Genomic DNA, 22,575 nt, shown 5'->3' with positions numbered 1-22,575 from the left:
TCAAAGTGCATTCCGGAGATACCCAGAGGTCCCAGAGACTGATTCAGGAGATCTGCAAAGTCCAAGCTAATTTCCTAACAAATTAGTTTGCCTTTTATTCTTTCATCATCTCAGGAATGTACAGGGGAGGTCTCTAGAGGTTATCTGACTTGTGATGGACTAACAGATTGACTGGAGAAGCAGAGAAGCCAGCTGTTTTCCACAAAGCCAAACATTCAGGAGATTCACAAATTTGTAAAACAGTGCCAACCTTTTTCAGTAACTTTTTCAGTTTGAAAAGCACTGTTATTTTTTTTATTATAAGATTATCTCTGTGGATATGTAAATGGTGCATTATTGTTATTTTAAATGACTAATAAATATTTTAAAATTTCTTAGTTTTAATTTCTAATGTAATAAGTGCATTTAAATTAATTAGTTATTTTAATTTATTCACACTTTAATAAGTCATATTAAAACCAAGCTCTTTGGGGTCCTCAATAATTTATAAGAAAGTAAAGGGGTTCTGAGAGCAAGATGTTGGAGACCTGCTCCTCTGCTCATTGGGAAAGACATCTGCAGTTTTGATGAGTTTCTGGGGTGCTCTAATGCACAGGCAGATTTGAGAGCTTTGTGTAGGCACTTCTCTGACTGATAGAATACATCTCTTATAGTTGCTACATTTCTAAAGGAAATCCCTGCCCTTCCCACCCATGTGATTCTTTTTTAATTGAATTTATTGGGATGACATTGGTTAATAAAATTACATGGGTTTCAGGTGTACAATTCTATAACACATCATCTGTATATTATGTGTTCACCACTCAAGTAAGTCTCCTTCCATCACCATTTATTCCCCCTGTACCCTCTAGTCTCTTCCCCCATCCCCTTTTCCCTCTGGTAATCACCATACTGTTGTCTGTGTCTATGTCTGTGTGCTGCTGTTTTTGCTTAATGCCTTCACTTTTTTTACAAAGACCCCCTAACCTCTTCCCCTCTGATAGCTGTCAGTCTGTTCTCTGTATCTGTGAGTCTGTTTATATTTTGTTTGCTACTGTTTGTTCATTGGATTCCACATATAAGTGAAACATGGTATTTGTCTTTCTCCGACTGGCTTACTTCTCTTAGCACAACCATCTCCAGGTGCATCCATGCTGTCATAAAAGCTAAGATTTTCTTCTTTTTTTATATCTGAGTAATATTCCATTGTGTGAAGGTACCACGGCTTTTTTACCCACTCATCTACTGATGGGCACTTGGGCTATTATAAGTAATGCTGCAATGAACAAAGGGGGTAGATATTCTCTGGAATTAGCGGTTTGGGTTTCTTGTGACAAATGCCCAGAAATGGAATAACTGCCACCCATGTGATTATTAATAAATACGGAGGGTTGATGGCCCCTGCTCTGGCTCTATCTAAGAACTCAGTGGTTTTCCAGATTCACCACTAATGCTGCCTTCTCCACATAGTTTGCACCAGGGTAGATTCGATGGACCATTTCATGGTGTTTCTTACTTGAAATGACGCTGATTTCATGCTGCTTTCCATTCTGGTCAGTGGTTTGCATATCCGTCCACCATCCCCAGCCAAATAGTCTCTTTCTGCTTCTCTGTATTCCCACAGCACTTGACTGTGCTTATGGGGCTGTGAGCATAGTGGGTCCCCAGTGAGTGCCAGCCATGCTGAACCCTGCCATAGAACCCAGCAGCGACAGCGGTCTTCGGGTATAAGCAGTACATGGCAGATAAAACAGAGCCGAGGGCATCCCACCAGTTTTCCTTGTAAAGAAATGTTATTAAGTACAACCCTTTCATATTTCCACAAACTGAATGCAACACTGAAGACTTTGTAACCATTGCCCTGTAGACCGTTCCTGTACCCCAAAGACTAATGATTTTCTAGAGGAAGTTTGATGCAGAAATGCCTAGCACCCCGCAGCAGCATTGCAGATGTTAAATGTCATCAGAAGAGCTGAAATGCATGGAAGCTGAGGAATTGATTTGCAAAAGGTCCGTGTGCTTGTGCTGAAAACACCCTCCATACACTTGCTTCATTTGCATAGAACTCCAGAATTGTTTACATAGAACTAAACACATTTACAAAAATCCCAGGAAAGGTTGTTTTCATAGGCCAAGGAAACACGTTTTCTGCAGATTTGAGTGGCTGGTGGTTGCTGGAAGGATGTGGGTTGGCGGTGGGTGTTGTCCCTTCGGCTTCAGTAGCTGGTGGGTTCTGAAATAGGGCACATGTGCAGTCAAGCGGGCTGTTGGGTCTCAGTGGGGATAGTGGTGGCCTGGGCAGCATGTTGAGGGGGAAACAAGGCAGGTTTGGGTAGAGTAAACACAAACCCGCAGAGCACAGGCAGGATTAGTATTCATCTCCTTCCCCTTGTATCAGGAACAACCCTCAGATACTCCCAACCACAAAGTTTCTGTGTCGTCTTCTCCGTGGCTGGGCACCTGCTGTGTGGGTTGGCAGCTCCTGACAGCTTGGCAGACATGGGGGAGGGGAGGGGTGGTTGTGGAGGGGAGTGTGAGGGACCCAGGAGCAGGCACCTCTGCTTCCCCCACCCTGCCTTTGTGCCAGGGCTTTCTGTTCCTGAGGCCTCTCTATGAGGGAGAGCTGAAGGGAGCAGTAAGCGGCTCCGTGGGTTGGGCGATGCCAGGCTCCATTCGCACGGTGCACAGGGGCTCAGGGACAGCTTACTACAAGGAGAAGAGGAAGGGAGAGGATTCTACTGGGAAGTAGGGGAGCAAAGTGCTAGTAGCACATGAGCTGCCTCTTACATCAGAAAAGAATGACATTGTGACAAACTTAGAAATAGATATTGGTTTCTGCTCTTGGTTCTTGACACAGAGCTCCTAAAACCCTTGTAATTTCCTAAGCGTTAAGAGTGCTAGGAGCATCTTTTCCCCCCTAATATTTGGTCTTTGATTCCAGCTACTTCCATAGAGCTCTTCAATCCCTTGGAATGACCTGGGAGACTGAGTGTCTTTGTTCTCATGAGGTAACACTTGGCAGCTCCTGGGTAGCTTCAGGATGGAGGCTGGTCAGCAGGTTAGCCACTTGGAACTTTTAGCCCTGCCTCCCATCTTCCAGGAGGGGAGAGGGACTGGAGAGTAAGTTAACAACTCATCATACCTATAAGGTGAAGCCTCCATAAAAATTCCGAACCTATAGTCTCCAGAGAGCTTAAAGGTTGGTGAATACACAGAGATGCAGAGAGGGCATGGCAGCTCTGTATCCCCTGCCTTATGCATCTCATCCATTTGGCTAGTCCTGGTGGAATCCCTTATAATAAATCAGTTAACAGCAAGTAAACTCTTTTTCTGGGTTCTGTGAACAGTTCTAGCAAATTATTGAACCTGAGGAGGTTGTCATGGGAACTCCTGAGTTATAGCCGAGTGGTCAGAGTACATGGGACAACCTGGGACTTGTGATTGGCATGTGAAGTGGGGAGGACGTCTTACGGGACTGAGCCCTTAATCTGTGGGGTCTACACTAACTCTGGGTGGTTAGTGTCAGAATTGAGTTTAATTGGAGGACACACAGGCAGGTTCTGCCAAGAGTTGGAGAATTGCTTGGTGTGAGAAAACCCACAAGCTCGGTGTCAGAAGTGTTGTGAGTAGAGAACTTGCTCACTTGTTTTCCTTTTAGGCATAAACAAGCACATGCCCAGTGGGCCCAGTGGAATTCTCACATGCAGATGGAAGTTGGAAGTTTCTGTCCTCCCCACACCTGGAGAGATGTGAAGATCAGTGTGGCTCAGGCACCCTTGAGGGAGTGGCACGTTTCTGGGTCTTTCCATTAGCTTCATAGTTCATTGGGGGAGTGTGTGTGGGGAGGAATATAGTCATCCTGATGAAGACTGAGCAGGGAGGAGGGCCTTGACCACCGGAGTTTGCCATTCGAGGGTGAAGATGGCTCAAGAACAGAGCCAGAGGCTGCCCTGAGGCACCGTGAAGAGCAGGGAAGATGCCAGATGTGGCCACTTGAAACCAGCCGAATTGTCATTTGGAGGGGCCTGTCTGGCATTGATAGTAGGCGTCCTGGCCACTTCTTATGATTCTACTACACGCAGCCAGTCTCATGGCCACAAGCTTTCCCTGGAATCCCAAAATAGTTGTTTTGCAAATACTCTGGCCTTTTGACATGTGGACACTCAGGTGAAGAATCAAATGTCGATAATGCAGAGTTTCCACTGGAAAAAACATTGGAGATTAGGCAGCCTATATTCCTTAATTTGCATGGGAAAATTCACTATGCTAGACCTAGCTTCTAGATCACCACCCCTGGAAAAATGATTAAGTACACCATGACTTTGTTTTTTTAAACTTTAAAAGAATTCCTCACTCCAGGATATTTTTATTGATTTTAGAGAGAGAAGACAGGAGAGAGAGAGAAACATTGATGTGAGAGAGAAACATCGATCCACATGCTCCCCATCCGGGACTGAACCCTCAACCCTTTGGTGTGTGGGATGATGCTGCAACCAACTGAGTTACCTGGCCAGGCTCCACCATGACATTTTGTTTGGTATCACAGGCACAGATGATGGAGTTACAGATGAGGGGCCTGGAAGTCTGCCCCAGGGGGCTGCCTTTGGAAGGGCATGCTGGGGTAGGCTGACCCCTAGCCCTGGGAGAGGATGAGTGAGATGGCCTAAGGAAGCCTTTGGGGATTTTACTTGATTTCTCATACCCTTCGGTGACACCCACTGGCCCCTCCAGGAAGCAATGAGATTGCTCTTTGTGGCAGGGGAGGCAGATGGGTTTATTTGCTGAGCAGCAGTGCATAGGGCCTGAAGAGGGTCTTGGACCCTGAATCTTGCACGTAAGGATACCAGTCAGTTTCATGAGCCCATTCCCAGCACCCATTAGGAAAGAATTTAGGGATCAGGGAAATCGCTAAGTGAGCGGATGTGGTGGTGCAGCTGGTGGATGCCCGTCCACCCCCACCTCTGACTCTCATGCCCTTTCTTTAGTGGAAGAGGCTCTGAGTCCCTTAACTATGGTGTGGGGAGGGGTGGAAGCACTGGTGGGAGGACTGAAATAAACCCTCTTCCTAACTAGAGTCCTTGATTAGCAAAATGCCAGGATTTAGGATCATAAGCTTCCTATATCCTTAGGCATCCTGAATGTGACTGTTGACGGGGAGAGCTTGACGGTACACATCAAGAAGTCGACAGTAGATTTGATCTGCCTAGGGGTTTCCTTCACCTTTATTGGGCATGAGGGGCAGGTAAGCCCACTCAGAGAGTCTCGCTTTCTGGCAGGAGCCGGGCCTGATGTTGGCCGAAGCACACCTTGGGAGGACGGGAGAGGCCTTGATACAGGGCCCTGGCAGACATTTACTGTCAGGTACAGCCTGGTTTGCGATGATGAGGATGGTCTTTGCATTTATCTGGACAAGGTATTGTATCTTTCGAAGTTACAGCGCCAAGGATAGCAAAACACACCACGATTTTGTGTGCCATTGAGAAAGAAAGCAGAAGTGGCCATTTAAAAGGTCAATGACAACAGTCCTGGTGAAGGAAATGGTCACAGAACCTCTTGGTTTGACATTTCTGTCTTCCATTTTGAGGGCTGTGATGATTTTTCCTGCTTTTAGTCACATTGTTTGGCATGTAAATATATTTATCAAAAATATGTTTTTGCAATGTATTCCCCCCACCCCCCAAATGTCACACATCTCTGTGGACTTGAAGTATCTACTTAATTTTTGCTTTGTAAGAAAATATGGAATTGGGGGCATTTCTCCAAAAATGAATATTTGCTTTCCTAATATCCAATTCATGTCCCATTGCAGTTTCTATGCTTTTTGTGGACATGACAGTGTGACCCTCAAGGTGTGACCCTCAAGGCCATCACAGTGTCCTCTCCTTGAAGACACTTTGAATGACATTTAGATCCAAAATACGTGGTACCTACAAGGTGGGTGCATGGCTGAGGTGGCCCCCTCCCCGCGTCTGCATGGGACAGTCCCACGTTTGTCATGGCATCCCGTCTGGCTGGTGTCCCCTTTCACTCTCCAAAGAGTCTTGGTTTGGAGGATTAAATTCCCTGGTCGCCTTACACTAACCTCAACTGAGGTGGCAGCATGAGCAGCTACGACCAAGTTGCCTGTCAGGCAGTGACAACTAGCCGTTACTCCTGTTACTCCTGCTTGGATGCAGGGATCACTCCGTTTCAGAGATGCTGCGATGTGAAAACATGGGTATCTCAGAATCCACGAAATAAGAAAGAACTCATTGATTTTGTGTGGCAGAGTATTCACTTTTCCAAGCTGCCAACCTTTCCCTCGAGGAAGGAATACACATTCATTCTCATTCAGTTCTTCAAATGGATCCCTACTGTGTGTGAGGCGACTACAAGTCCATTCTCTTAGGGGGCTCCTGGCTCAGTGGGGAAGGCGGGAGTAAGTGAATGACTGGCATGTGTGGCTCAGCCGCACCATTTTTTGAGAGCTGAACCGTGCCCGCTCTGAGTTGTGTGGTATTTCTCCGTTCACTGCCGACATGCGAACAGGTGTCAGATCTCATCTGTGTTGTCCCCATGGTGGGCTTCCCTCCCGGCTCCTTTCTCTGACTTGTAACCTGGTTGCAGACAGGGTTGTCTCCTCCCGACTGAGTAGTAGTTTCCTTTTAGTTCCTTCATCTCCAACCTCCCCCTTTAGCCTACCTCTCTCAGCAAATTCAGAGCTCGGACCATTCACTCTTCAACTTGAAACCCCAAAAGATCCGCCATCCCCCTCCCCCGCACCTGAAGGCTTGGTTACACATTCCTCCTCTACAATGAGACTCTTCCCTCCCCGCCCCCCAGCCTTGCTCTGCTAATACACTATGTGCTTATGCTCACTGCTCCCTAGACTTTCCGCATTTTATTGTTTCTAAGCTTTGGTTCATACTGTTTTCTCCACGGGTAACATTTTATCCTCTTTTTATCTACTACAATTTTATTTATCCTTCAAATTCCATGTCACATACAACTTCCTCTGTGAAGGCTCTGCTGTTGCCCTTGAATTGAAGGTGACGCCTCCCTCTTTTCACCCCTACAGACCTTCTGTTGAGTTTGTTTTTCTTCTCCGGACACACTTCTTCGTGTCCTTGTTTGTCTTCCCATTAGATCAGGACTCTGAGGAGGCGGAGACTGCATCTCTCGTGAAATGTGACCCAGCCGCTTTTAAATAGTAAGTGCTCAGATATCCACTGAACGTAGGAGAGTTCTCTACAACACAGGGAGGAGGTAAAATAGACGAGACCTTGAATGACTCCGCCCAGCAAACGGCTTGTAACTTTTCTGAACTGTCACATGAGCAAGAAGGAAACTTTATTTTTGAGCCACTATAATTCAAGGTCTCTTTGTTACCGCAGGTTAGCTTTTCAAGCAAACACAACGGGGAAAACACATAAGTAGGGGATGCCATTCACGGCTACAGAGGAAGGCTCGTTCCTTTACTGACCGCAGGGATGCCAACCAGCTCTGTCTGACAAGGAGATGAAGATCTGGGAGTGACCCCTCCACCCTGAATGGTGCTGGGAACCAGCTCCTCTGTGGCCCGAGCCTCTGAAGGAAGGAGAGACCGTGGTGTGGCCGCTGTGGCAGGGGCCTGACATGCAGTGGAGAGGCCCCTGACGCGATGACCCTGACCAGTGAGGCCATCTGACCACTGGGAGTCTAAGCGCTGAGCTCAGCTCAGAGCAATAGGTGAAGAAGCCGCACTTCCCCAAGGACAGAACCAACCCTGAAAAGGGGGAATAAAGGTGAGCCAGACTAGACGAGAGAGAACAGAGCCAGGGGAGACTGGAGCTTTAGGGACCTGAGCGTGGAGACTCCTCCAAAGATGAAGGAGTGGACTGAAATCCAGTCCAGATGGATCTGAGTACCAGAATTCTTGAGGCTAAAATAGGAGCAATGTTGGCCTTGGCTGGGTAGTCAGTTGGTTAGAGCATTGTCTGGATATTCCAAGGTTCTGGGTTAGAGCCCCAGAGGGAATATAAGTGGAATAACAAATAAGTGGAACAAAAAAAATTGATGTTTCTCTCTTTCTTTCAAATCAATACGTCTATAATAATTAAAGCATAATATGCTAATTAGACCAGACAGCCAAATGACCTTCCAGATGTCCTTCCAGACAACCTTCTGGAGGGCCGAGCCCCTTGCACGAATTTCATGCATCGGGCCTCTAGTAAAATAATAAAATAAAATAGGAGCAATACCATTCTTTGCCCTGGTCTGAATGCTCTGTTTTGCAGGAGCGGGAGTGCTTACCGAGTGGATGTAATAAAGACAAAGGACAGAAAGGGACACCTGGAGGCACATTCTTAGGAAAAATCCTGGTTCCTTTAGGGTCAAGGGTCTATCACTACATCTGGCTGCTTCCCAAATCTACTTTCGTCTGTTTACCCGTCTCCTGTCTGATCTCTTCCATGCCTGGCATGTCTCCATCGCCTCTAGAGGTGAGACGGGGAAGCCCAGACAGCTGCCCTGTTTCCTGGGGCTGGCTCCTACCACAAACCCTCTCTCCAGCCACCCTGACCTGACGTGACCAGTTTACAGCCTCAGGTGTACAAAACATTGCTCAGAATTCCGGCAGCTGGACTTACATCCCATGCCTTCAAGCTGCACCTCCTAGCTGTTCCCTTTCTCATAACTCTCTGCTGTCACATGCCTGACCTAGGTCAGAGTTCTGTTAAGGGACTTGACCTTACCTGCCCATCCCTCCTCCACAGAATTGTGTCATATTTCAGTCTCAGGTCAGCTGCCTTGGTCTGGATCAGGTCCCTCAGGGATAACCATCAAGGATAACTCCTGAAGCCAGTGCATGCTACGGCCCTCCTCTTGATGACTCTGAGATTTTTGTATAAGCTCCTTGGAAACTGTTCTATTTTCTCTTTGTTTTTCTAATCCTTCATTATCACCAATAACTCCTGTGAGTTATTCCCAATGTTGAGTAAGGTGCCCAGATATCCAGCATGGTTTTCAGTTCTGGGAAAAGATTTAGGAGGCACAATTTTTCAGTCTATTGGAGAGAAAGTGACAGGGGTCTGGAGTTGAGGTCTCCTGGATTCTAACTCTTGCTTTGTTCCTGATAACCTTGAACAAGCCTGCATAAATAAAGACATATGTTCATGTGCTGCTAGAGGCTACAGGGAGAAGAGAAAGGCTTGGGGTGTGGGTAATGTTTGCTTTCTGTTTTCTCTTCCTGCCTTGGACAGATCTGTTTCCCTCCCTCCCTCTGATTCTCCCTCCCTGACGTCCTTTGCGAGTATTTTCAGTTTCAGCCACTAGGTGGTGACTCAAGCCAATCCGTAGTTTATCAAAGGGCTCGCTCTGACAGCTGGGTTAATAGCAAGGATTTTGGGGGGAACTGCAGTGATATGGAAGCAACGGACTCCTTTCTTCCTGAAAACCCTGGGAGTCAATCAGTTCTTTCCATGGTTGCCTGTGAAGGAGGTCATTTCCTAACTTCCCTGCCTATTCCTCTGTCTCCTCCCCCTGCCCTTTGCTGCTAATTGGAGGAGGTTAACCACGTTCCAAGCTTTTCTCCATTGCCCTGGAGCCTCACACATTCTTTGGGAAATCCTGGGGTGGGAACTCCGCTCTCCTTCATGTGAGGCAGCAGAGCCAAGTGGTTACATGCACAGGCGCTGGATCTGTTGGTTTGAACCTGGCTCCACTTTAAAAACTATGTAAACTTAGATAAGACACATGACTCAGTTTCCTCATCTGTAAAATGGGCATAACCAAAGAGACCTGCTTCAGGATTGTTACCCTGTGGTAGCATGGCTGTTATCTATTAGGCCTGTTCAGGTTACATACTAGATCAAGCCAAGAAAATTTTAGTCCTTGGTAGGATCAATCTGCCATCTCACCGGCCCTGGTGAAAAAAATATCAGTTTACATCTTTTCTACTCTTTTCTCTTGGTATTCCATGCCTCCTGCTCCCAAGGAGGGCTCTACTTCTGACCACAAAGCTGGGAGAAGACTATTGGCCTGCTCTTCTGGTCTTGAACTTCTTCCAGTTGACCATATCCTTGGACACAGAGCCTCCAGACCATACACCAGTGTTTCAGCCCAAGGCTGGCTGCTTCCCTTTGTTCCTGCCTGCCCCGCCCCTCCCCTTCCCTGCCCCCATCAGCCTGCTATGGGCATTTCCTCCCTTGGAACCCATCATCTTTGGGGCATTATTTTTTCTTTCCATGTCTGGAGACTTTGCTAGATATAACACTTTTGAAATCGGTTTGATTTAAAAGATTTAATCAGTGGCTCTTATGATGGCCAGACACTGCGGCGGCATGTTTTGTATCTGCTGGGTATGGTTACTCCAGTGTGTGCCTTCAGTTCCAGCAGCTGGGGCAGGAACCAGCTCTTTCCTCACAGACAGAAGGGACTGTGAAGGTATCAAGTCACTGAGTAAGTGTGGGGGTGCAGAACTGTGAAGGGCCCCCTGGATACATTAATCGTCCGTTCTCTATGTCAAGTTGTAAAATAAAATTCACATCTACTCAGGGGTCTACCCAAAAATCACAAAGGGAATAACCTCGACTCTGTTGCCCACAACTCTCTTTATTGCTTAGCTTTCTCTCCATGTCTGTGTTTTATGTCCTTCAGTTTTGCCCTCCAGTCAGTAGCTTTTGGACTGACTTTTGGGGTTAAGTGGGGACTTGAGGGGAAATAAATGGAATCCCCCGGGCTCCTGTGTCAGGAGGCACCGGAGGGTCCTGCAGCCTCGTGGGTCTGGTCCCCATTAGGAAAGCAGCTGCTGGTTTCCTCGGCTGGAGAATGGTCCTCCCTTCCTGACCGGTTCACAAGAGAGAGACTTGGTTTTTGGATAGGAGAGGATTTCTGTGCCTACGCAAAAAGACACGCAGTCTCACTCACCCGTGACAGACAGATTCTGTGGTGAAAATATTGCCTTTCTTGTTTTATATTGTAAAGCGTGTGCATTTTTCCGTTGACGCCTGCTAAAGGATGTGGAGTGATCTCAAAACGGGCTCTAGGGCCCACGGCTGAAACAACCGGCAGGAATTACCCGTCTTTGTGTCAAGAGCCACCAACTCATGGGGGCCCCTGGAAGTCACCTTCTTCAGGTACTTACTTGCCCCACCCCCCAACCCCCAAGTGTATACAGAAAAACTACAGAGGGAGTGAAGGAGGGGTGGGGGAACCCCTGGGTGTGCAGTATTTGTGGTGAGAAGTGATTTCTTCCCCACCCCCTGGGAGAGGGGTGAGTTATATGTGGTCCCTTCTTCATGCCAAAGCCCAACTTGGGGAGGCTTCAGGAAAATGGCCTGTAGAAACCGGAAGTGAGGAGATGGGAACCTGGGTCTCTAACTGGATGACTTGCTGATCTGCCCTTCACAGATCCCATTTTCTCCCATCTGAGCAGGAAAAGGAGGCTGGGAGATGGTGGGACGGAGAGAGGGCTGGTCCTGGTGAGGACACATGTGTCTCCTATAGGCCCAGAAGACACGGTGGGATGTAGCTGGGTTTGTATCACTTAAAAGAACTTTCTCTGGAGGACAGGATATCTGGGAATGAGTGGCCACGGTGCTGCGGCCTGGTCCTCTGATGGTGGAGGTTGTGGGGGAGGGGTGGCAGGGGTAGGACCAGAGCTACATCTCCGGAGTCAGGGAGTGTGCTGGGCAGAGGCCCAGTAGCTCCAACAAGAGCTCCCACAGGGACTCTTCGAGGGCAGGTATCTGAACACCAATCATGTGGGGGTGTCTATAGGTTGTTAGTGTTACCCTAAGAAGCGAGCCGCCAATGGGAGAGGAACCACAAGGGCCAGTTAAATTGCAGACACCTCTGTCTGCCTCCTCTTGCCAACATACTGAGAGAGTGGGCCTTGAAGGGAGGAGAGGGAAGGCAGCTAGAGCTTCCCTTGGCATCTTCCTCTCTAAACTCCAAGCAGTGCTAATGGGAGGAGAGAATGTGATATGTAAATGGAGTTTCAATTGCACTGAGTTTTAATACTAGGAAATAACAGAAAAGTTTTGAAATCTACCTAGGATGCCACTAAGGAATGCAAAGGGCAGATTGGATTGAGCTTGGTTGACAGTAGTAATCAGAAAAAAAATAAAACTACGTCATGTCCATATGCCACTGAGACAAAGAAATATACTCATTATAAGCCTTTTAAAAATAATTTGTCCCAAAAGGGACACAGGGCTCTCTAAAAGAAAGGTTTATAGTATAAATTGGATATACCTTTATTACGGGGCAGTTATGAAAGTTTCTGGTATAAAACACGAATTTTTTCCCAACAGCAATTATTTTAATCAAAAGCAATTTATAAAAAGCCACATGGCATTAGGTCTTAATAGGTTTCTATGCAGTATGAGGTGAGAGTGGGGGACTACGATTGGCCTAAACGTCCCTTGCTAGCCTTCTTAGCGTAGACTCAAAGTCCACCAAGGATTCTAAAACTCATGCTGATTAAAACTTTCTCAGAGCAGGCTCCATATCAGAACATCTGTGGAGCTATTCTAGAGGCCACATCTGTCCTGACTGATTGAGTTTCAATACTCAGCCTCTGGCAGCTCCGATTCATTCTCTTAGGACCAAAGGGGAAGTGCACCTCACTGGTGTGAGTCCCCACTTTGGCCTGGACACCAGGTATGGCTTCTGTCAGCCTATAGTTACTTTCCTTGCCATCAATTGTGACCTTAACTTTGCCTAACACAGTGGTTCTCAACCTTGGCTGCACATTAGAATCACCTGGGAATCTTTTTAAAATCCTGATTTCTGGGCCTCATCCTCCGGAAATTCTGTTTCTTTGTTACTAATGTTGTGGCCCCACCCCATAACAAAGAAACAGAATTTCCGGAGGATAAGGCCCAGAAATCAGGATTTTAAAGATTCCCAGGTGATTCTAATGTGCAGCCAAGGTTGAGAACCACTGAACTAGAGGAACAAAGCTGTTGGGGTGTTTGAAGTGGGGAAGAAGCCAGGCTTGGTGAGGATAAGGGATGGAGCCAGTGGTTGGTCCCAGGACCCACCAATGCACCCACCAATTCATCCACCGCTGTGCACGGCCTGTCACCTCACAGTCCTGGATCCCAGCAAGCCCCTGGGAAGAGGGGGAGGGATTTGAAGCATCTTATGTGAAGAAGGAGTTACAAAAGGAAAACTTCACCCCTGGCCAAGGAGAAATGATTCAGAACCAGTGGGATTTCCCTTTGACCCAAGGAAATGTTAGGCATGCTCCCCCTGTTGCACACTCAGTATGAACTGAGCTGGTTTGGGAGCTTGTCAGTAAAAAAGCATTTCACCTGCATTTTAAGTTTGGTGCCTGCTAATTCTAGAGGGGCTGAACTTCCATTTGAAAGTGCTGTTCATTTTACAGATTCAAATAAATCACCAGATACAAAATAACATTTTACCTGCATGCTGCATTTTGATAGTGATTTAGATGTTCCGTTTTCTCTGGATGCAACACGCGTCATTCCATTGATCTTTGGGGTTGACTGTCTAATCTGGATCTTTTTTTAGGTGACGATGGTTGTACTAACCGATGTTAGCTTTGCAACTGGCCAACCAGTGATTTAACTGGAAACTCGGCAGTCCAAGTTCTGGCTCCAAATGATGTGTTTTGACCGCAGATTCATGCTTGATTACTTTTATAGAATTAAATATACACAGATAAATCATCAGCAAGCTACCAGTGTTTATTGAGTCAGTCTTGGAATAGAAGTTATGTTTCTGTGTGTGTATGTGTGAGTGTGTGTGTGTGTGTGTGTGTGTGTGTGTGTGTGTGTGTGTGTTACTAAAGAGTAGAAGATATGATTACAGCACTTGAGGAACTTATAATCTAATTAGAGAACTAACAAAGTTAGTAGGTTTTCATTTAGAATTGTTTCTTATGGCTAGATATTTCTCAGTCTCTGAATAAGTACTCATATACATTTGAAGTAAGATGTTAAAATTGAAGTCTCAATTAAGAGGCATTAAGATGCAAAAGATGCTGTTTACCAAAATGAAATAAGAGGAAAAAATGACATTGAAATCATTCAGTGTGTATAGCCTTTTCAGACTGGCCTCTTTCACTTAGCAATATTCATTTAAGATTCAGCCATGTCTTTTTGTGTCTTGATAGCTCAATTCTTTTGGTCATTGAATAATATTCTATTGTATTGATGTTCCAAAGGTTGTTTATCCGTTCACATTTTTTAAAAGGCTATTCTTTTTCCATTGAATTGCTTCTACTTTTCTGGGCTCTCTATTCTGTTATGATGGTTGAAATTCTCACTAAGATCCTTGAAAGACTCATTTAAGTACCTTAAAGCTCTCATTCACATCCTTGAGCAACCTTATAACCACTGTTTTGAACTATGTATCCAGTAATTTGCTTTCTTCTATTTCTTTAATTTATGACATGTTTCCTTATCTACACATTTTGGCTGCTTCCCTGTGTTTGTCTCTATGTATTAGGTAGAGCTGCTATTTCTCCTGGAATTGGTAGAGTGGTCTTGTGTAGTAGGTGACCTGTAGGGCCCAGTGACTCAGCCTCCCAAGTCACCTGAGTTGGGTACTCTTGGTGCACCCCTGTGTGGGCTGTGTGCATAGTCTTGTTGTAGTTGAGCCTTGATTGCTATTGGCATCACTGGGAGGAATTGACCTCCAGGCCAATTGGCTATAGCGGAAGGGCTGTTGTGCAGGAGACACCCCTATGGAGCAGGACTTGCTTTAGTGGGGCTTTGGTGCTCACTGAGTCTGCCCCTTGAGTGTGTTACTTGTGGATATGTAGAGTTGTAATCTGCTATGGTCTGAAGCTGTCCACCAGGTGTACTGGCTCCGGGGCCTCCCGGGAGGTGTAAAGTCAGCCACTGCCTGGGGCCACCTTGCAGGAGCTACAGAGAGATCTACAGATGGCTGCTACTTGTGCTTGGAAGTTCCCAGGCAAGGCCCAGCTGTGAAACAAGGTAGGCTGATGCTAGTGCTGGGTTTTGAGCCTTTTATTGTTAAGTTTGGGGTATGCTGACACCAGCTGATGTTTGTTTGAGAGATTTTAGCGAAGTCTGAAGTCTGAGCCAGGACAGGCCGTTAATATGGGAAAACTACTACAAACAGCTTGGATGGGGCTGCAGATGGATAGGGTAGGGTCTCAGGGAGTCACCAGGGCTGAATGGACAGGGTAAGCCAGGCTGATGGAGACTCAGATATGTTTTCCAGTCTGTTCTGCATGGGGGAGGCCTCGACACAGGAGCAATGAGCCCTGGGAACATCCCTGTCTGGGAGAAAGCCAATCCCAAGTTCTTGCACTAATGCCAAACAATCCAGTTCCTCCCTGTTTGTCCCTGGTTTCTTTGAAGTTGTTGCCCCAGTGCTGGAACCCAGAGGAATGGAGTCCAAGTAAGTTCATGACCAGCCCTTTAAGAGGGACACCTGAGTCCCCAGAAGTCTCTGTGTCCCTCAGCCCCAATCCCTGCTGATTTTTACAGCCCATAATGATGCGGACTTCTCTTCCCAGCTCTGGAACCCTGGGCCTTGTGTGGGGCTGGGACTCCTTGTTCCTCCTGAGGGGCCTCTGCAGCTGAGCTATCCCTCCTGATTTGAAAAAAATGGCCCACATGGGTGTCAGACCAGCCCATTCCGTGCCTTAGCCCCTCCTACCAGTCTCAGTGTGCTTTCTAATTTACTTCTCTAGTTGTAGGACTTCCATTCAGCCAGCTTTCAGGAGGTTCTGAGTGATGGTTGTTCTGTATTTTAGTTGTAATTTTGATGTGGCTGTGGGAGGTGGTGAGTACAGGCATTTGCCTACACCCCAATCTTGGTTCCTTGGTTTTGCTAGGAAATGACATTTTTAAAGTGAAAGTAACTAGTCAGCTTAGATCATGGGTAGGTTAACTTCTTAAAATAATATTTTAGGCTTTCTGGCCATTCAATCTTCCATGGTAGCCTAAAAGCAATCGTAGGTTATATATAAACTAATGAGCTGAGTTCTAATAAAATTTTATTTATAAAAACTGCCAGCATTTGGCCTGCAGGCTGCAATTTGCTGACCACTTTTCTTTATTTGAAAGTAAGTGAAATTAATTAAATGCTAGTAGGCAAATTATAAAATCTAGCATAGCATAGTAATGACAATGGATACTTTTGTTATTTGTTTGTCAGGAGTCTTTTAAGAAAACTTGCCAAAGCTTGGGGTGGTGAACACACAATACAGTATACAGATGATGTGTTGTGGAATTGTGCACTTAAACCTGTAGACTTTTGTCAACAAGTCACCCCCATAATTAAATAAAAATGAAAAAAATAAAATTATGAAAAAAGAGAAAAGATAACTTCCTAAGTATGAAAATTTTATCAGAAATGTTTACAGAATAAGAAAAAATGAATATCCAATGCCACCCTGTTTGTCCAGAGGAGGAATCAAAAGAAGGGCAAATAAGCCACAGGAATCAATTCACCTCTGACTGGCACAGTGGCTCCATGCTTAGCAAAGGCTCACTATCTCAGGGTGAAATACTAGTGACCAGTTGTTTGGGGCAAGAAATAGACACACATGCAGAGCTTAAAAAGAGTGGTATATGTTCCCAGGCTCACACACTTCCTAGCCTGTCTGTGACAATATAGTTATTCTTACTTTAAAATGAATTACCTAATTTCCTAGAAGGATCATGATCAGCAAGTTGGTAAGTGGGGGATAGGAAATGCTGCTGGAGCCCTGGCATGTTTGTCTCAGTGGATAGAGCGTCAGCCTGAGGACTGAAGGGTCCCAGGTTCGATGCCAGCCACGGGCACATACCTGGGTTGCGGGCTCAATCCCCAGTAGGGGGCATGCAGGAGGCAGCTGATCAATGATTCTCTCTCATCATTGATGTTTCTCTCTTTTCCTCTTCCTTCCTCTCTGAAATCAATAAAGAAATGGATTTTTATAAAAAGAAAAGAAATGCTGCTAGAGGCCGACAACCTGCCAGTAAAGGAGGACATAGGCTTAAGGCAGACACGACCCTTAAAGCTCTCAGCCTTGTAGTCATTTACTGCTGGGATAAACAGTCCTTATGTGCAGGGAACCGCTATTGATTTTGGTGAAGATGATTATGAAACATGGACCAGACCCATCAGAAGCATTGTGGAAATAAGGGCGATTGGCATATGTGTGCTTATGAAGAGATGTGCTCAAGCTCAGTAAAATTGACTGAAGTAGTGTCTTAAATGGATATGAAAATAAGTAATTTTTCCAGAGAAACATTCACAAATTGTTTAGTAGCCCAAATTATATAGAAAACTACTACTGCTACATATATTTCTGGAAAACAAAGAAAAAGGGTCCTTTGGAATTATAAGACAAAACAAGATCAGGAGCCTAATTGACCCTCGGTCAATATGGAAACCTTAATCATATTCTGTCTAGTGTGGTAAGAAAGGGAAGAAAAGCATCCAAATGTGTAATAGCTTTCCAAAAATGATTCCAATCCAACTGGTTAAAATTATTAATAAAAAAATTCTTGGCACATAAAGGCGTAAAGTTATTTGAAACACTTCATTTCACAATGATGTTGAATAAATAAAGCATTACTTTCCTTAAGTAAGACCAGGTGTAGAAACAAATTACTTTTTTGTTTTGGAACATTTTGAAGATTTGGACTAGCATAAGCTTGTGTTCATATAGTACAAAGTAAAGTGTGGACTTGACTATTATTTGGTAATTATGATCAATTTTAAATTCCCAAGAATAATTTATTCTGTATATGAATTACTTTCATGTAAATTTTAAGTTTAGATGTCTAATACTGATACAATTAAATGAATAACTGCCAAACAGCTTCCTTTTTTCCTATGTAAACATGTATAATGCAAGGAGATTATCAGAAATTTTTAGGTTATCTAAGGTTTCTCACCTTGTTGCCAAGAATTGACTAAACATATTTTTTCTGTTCTAAAAATTTACTTGTTGCTCAGATTTAGCTCTTTTGCCTTGTTTTATGTTTCTCTCTCCTTTTTAATGGAATTAATAAAAGATAATAGATACAGATGAAAACCAATTTGTACACATCCACAGCCCCACTACCCTCTTTCCTACCTCATAAATAAGCCTTGTCCAAGTTCATGATTTTCTTTTTTTTAGATATATCTTAATTGCTATATATCTATAATACATTTGAGTGTATTCATAAGCCATATTTTAATTCATTCTCCAATTAGTTGTTGATTTGGGTTGTTATACTGGTATAGACAATAATGAAACCAACTTTGCAATGTTTGTTTCTGTGTACAAGTATCTAGAAGTAGTATTTCTGAGTATGTCTGTCCCCAACCTGGCTGTGTGTGTGTGTGTGTGTATGTGTGTGTGTGTGCCCTTTCCTGTGGCTGTACCAACAGACAGTCCCATCAGTGTGTGAAGATTCTCACATATCCGCATCTTTAACAAACTCAACATCACGCTTACAATTTTAAAAATTTTGCTAATCTGATAGTATTGAAAATGATGTGTTTTCTGTTCATTTGCATTTGGTGATTGCCAGTTACATTGAACATCTTCCCATATATTTTTGCTTCCTTCATATGTGTGTTAAAGATCATATGAGATAATAGAGAATGATAATGTGTTGGGGTGCCAAAGTTTTCCATGGCTAGGAGTCAAATTTCTCAAACAATGAGGGAGGTGATTACCAATTGAGGAGATACCAACTGTGAGGAGAGGGAGAGGATGTCAAGAATTCTCGGAATCGCCCTAGCCCAGTGGTCAGCAAACCGCGGCTCGCGAGCCACATGTGGCTCTTTGGCCCCTTGAGTGGGGCTCTTCCACAAAATACCACGTTTTTAGAAAAGGCCAGCTTAGGAGTACCCTAATTAAGTTAATACAATGTACCTACATATATAGTTTAAGTTTAAAAAATTTGGCTCTCAAAAGAAATTTCAATCGTTGTGCTGTTGATATTTGGCTCTGTTGACTAATGAGTTTGCTGACCACTGCAGCCTGTTTGGCTCCATGGATAGAGCGTTGGCCTGTGGACTAAAGGGTCCCAGGTTTGATTCCAGTCAAGGGCATCTGGCCGGGTTGGGGGCTCTACCCCAGTAGGGGGCGTGCTGGAGGCAGCTGATCATCATTGATGTTTCTATCTCTTCCTCCCTCTTCCTTCCTCTCTGAAATCAATTTAAAAATGAAAAAAGAAAAATAGAATTCTCAGGATCAAGAACAAGTGCACAACAGTTTGGAAGTGGCACTGGGGACCCAGAAGACCCCTACTAGAAGAATGCCATACAGCTTCCAGGGGGCTAAGAGGACAGTGGGCTAGATAATTTCCTCAGGAGAGAGGCAGATTTTAATTTGAGGCACGAGAAGCAGTAGGAGATACAGGAGAGTTTGCTGAATATAGATTGGGAGGACTAAGGACCTGCTGAAAGATTTATGCATAGAGGGAGGAGTGTGGAGATGTGAGTTTGGGTACAGTGGATGTGAGGCAGCTGGATTGGCCCTAACATTCGTTCAGAGAAGTTCAGAACCCTTTGGCTTGATGGCCTGACAGCCCAGGGAGAGAGACTGGGCTAGTTGTTCTTACTCATTTGTTTGTCCCAAGAACCCAAAGTGGTGGCTTCATCTGAGTCAATAGTTTCCTAGACTTCCTGTCCTTTAAGAGACCCAGCTATATGCAACAAGAACCTAGAGTTAGAAGTTGATCATCTCAACTTCCAGAAAAATAATTCAAAAATTATAAATAAAATCCACCAAGGAGCTACCCTAAAAATATTTTTAAAATATTTGTTTTAAGTATAAAAATATGATATTTTTTGGTTTAGTCTTTATCAATAACTTCATAGGGAAATATTTTTATTATTTACACTGGGATTATATTCTATGCAAACCTCAATTCTGAGTGAGTTGTGGGTTGTTTGATTTTATCTTCTGCATAAAGTAGTGTGTTTACTTTAAGCACATTTATCTACAGTTAAAAATATATTTTGGGAACATTTGTTATTAGGAGTGTTTTTGACGCTTATAAAAATCAAATTTTATACATTTCACTAAAACTTGGGGCTAGTGAAAAAAATTAATTTTCTTCTATTGTGTTGCATCCAATTTATAACAGTAAAGCAACTGCAGCATGGAAAAATACCAAAATCATAAGTAATTTAATCAATATATTACTCATGATTTATTGGAAATTAGTGACAACTTTTTAAATTTACCAAATGTCAGTGATGAGTTTAGACAAAGGAATTAAGACTGGAACCTACTTGGTCCAGTGCCTTACGTTACATCAGCTGATAGGAAGGCATATTCTGCTCCTAGATTTTGCCTATCACCATGTGGCCTCTTGTCTTGAGTCTCTGCTGCCTTTGCTCAGATGAAAATAACACATTTCGTATAACTGCATCTATTTAAATACTTAAATGTGTGTTTAAATATTTACTTGACTATTCAAAATTTTGGTTTAATAAAAAACTATTGTAAGAAATTAGAGAAGCATCACAGTAAGACTTACTCCAGTTTATCTTTAATTCTGCCCTTTCATTTCCCTATATTTACACTCTGCAACTGGTTTTTCAGTTCACAACATTTCAAAGAAATGAAATTTTCCATTGAAGTAAGAATGCATCAAGCTCACACCTTAGGTCAACTCAGGGAATCATTCCTGAAGGCCTGGATAGTTAGCCAGAGACAAGGTAGTATGCTTCTAGAAGACTCAGACTTGCTAACATTCATTCACTCAGTGTATGGCTACTGTGTAATAAGCAGGGCATAAAACTTTCATGACTGCCTGCCTTCAAGCTTAAATTTGGCACCGAAAAATATCTCAGTGGAGAGCCTGCTTTCTGGCCTGCTCAATGTCCTAGAGCTTTCCGCTGTCTTCTCCAGACACAAGTGTGAGACCAAGGGGGTGGTGGTTAAATATTACTATTTAGACAGTTTTTTTTCTCTCCTATTCTCTGGTATTTACATGTAGAAATGGGTTGCTATTATGATTGGAATTATATAAGCAAGAGGCTGGCCAGGTGCCTTGAGCCAGAGGATAGATGGCTACAAGGGAAGAAGCAACATTTCCACTGAGCCCAACAATAATGAATGTTCTTATGGGCCATATTGTCTGGAGGAGACACTCTGAGAAAAGGTTTTGCCTAAATAAGTGGTGATTACAATAAGGAGATTTTTGGATATAGAACCCTAAAGCCAAGGATTTGGGGTTCTCTTGGCTGGCCCTTTGAGAAGGGATGCTTACACTAGGAAAATGCAGATGTAGATTCTCAGAAGGGGGAACCTCTGAACAGCCCAGAGAGCAGCATTCCAAGAGAGAAAGAAGAGTAGTCAGCCATCTGCCACAACCCACAGGCACAAATGCCATGTTATCACTGCACTGGCCAAGACCCCCTACCAGACTTTTGGGCCCCAAGTTCACAAAAATGGATTAACCACATTCCTTGATCCATGACACATTCATCATATTCATCATTAGCCTAACCATGGCCTGATTGTGTACTTATTTTTTAATATTGTAATAAGAACCCATAAAACTACCACCCCAATCAAAAGCCAGACCTTGGTAACAGTATAAATCTAATGGGTGGTTCTCCCATCTCATTCCCCTGCCTCCTTCAACTCAAAGTAGTCATCATCCTGAATCCTGTGTTTTACATTCTCTTGCTTGATTTTTCTCTAAAATAATTTTGAGCTACACTCATCATACAGAAAAGTGCATGAATCTTTTTAAAATATACTTTTATTGCTTTCAGAGAGGGAGGGAGAGAGAGATAGAAACATCAGTGATGAGAATCATTGATGGGCTGCCTCCTGCACACCCCCACTGGGGGATCAAGCTTGCAACCTGAGCATGTGCCCTTGATGGCAATTGCACCCAGGACCATTCAGTTCTCAGGCCAAGGCTCTTATTCACTAAGCCAAATGGGCTAGGGCGATCCAGTGGATATTTTAAAAGAAAGAACGCTGGCCAGCATGGCTCAGTGATTGAGTATCGACCTATGAACCAGCAATCAAGGCTCAGCTATAACAAGACTGTGCACATAGTCCACATAGGGGTGTACCTAGAGTGCCCAGATTAGGTGACTGGGGAGACTGGGCCCTACAGGACACCTACTATCAATTCCAGAAGACATAACAGCTCTACCTAATACATAGAAACAAACACAGGGAAGCAGCCAAAATGTGGAGACAAAGAAACATGTCACAAATGAAAGAAATAGAAGAAAGCAAACCACTGGATACAGAGTTCAATAAGTTGTTATAATGTTGCTCAAGGATGTGAATGAGAGCTTCAAGGGACGTAATGAAAGCTTTAAGGGGCTTAATGAGACTTTCAACGATCTTATTGAGAACTTCAAAGACATTAAAAAAAAGACCAGTCAGAAATGAAACCTATACTAACTGAAATCAAGAATAAATTACAGGGATTAACAGTAGAGGACTCCAGAATAAAGTCAATAATTTGGAATAGGAGGAGGAAAAAACACCCAATCAGAAGAACAAAAAGTAAAAAAGAATTCAAAAAATATGAAGATAATGTCAGGAGCCTCTGGGACAACTTTAAGTGTACCAACATTCGCATTATGGGGGTTCCAGAAGAGAAGAGAGAGAGCAAGGTATTAAAAACCATTTGAAGAAATAAGGACATAAAACTTCCCCTATCTGGT

This window comes from Myotis daubentonii, chromosome 9, assembly GCF_963259705.1.
Source record: "Myotis daubentonii chromosome 9, mMyoDau2.1, whole genome shotgun sequence".
Lineage (NCBI taxonomy): Eukaryota > Metazoa > Chordata > Mammalia > Chiroptera > Vespertilionidae > Myotis > Myotis daubentonii.
Note: the sequence above shows the minus strand (reverse complement) of the source record.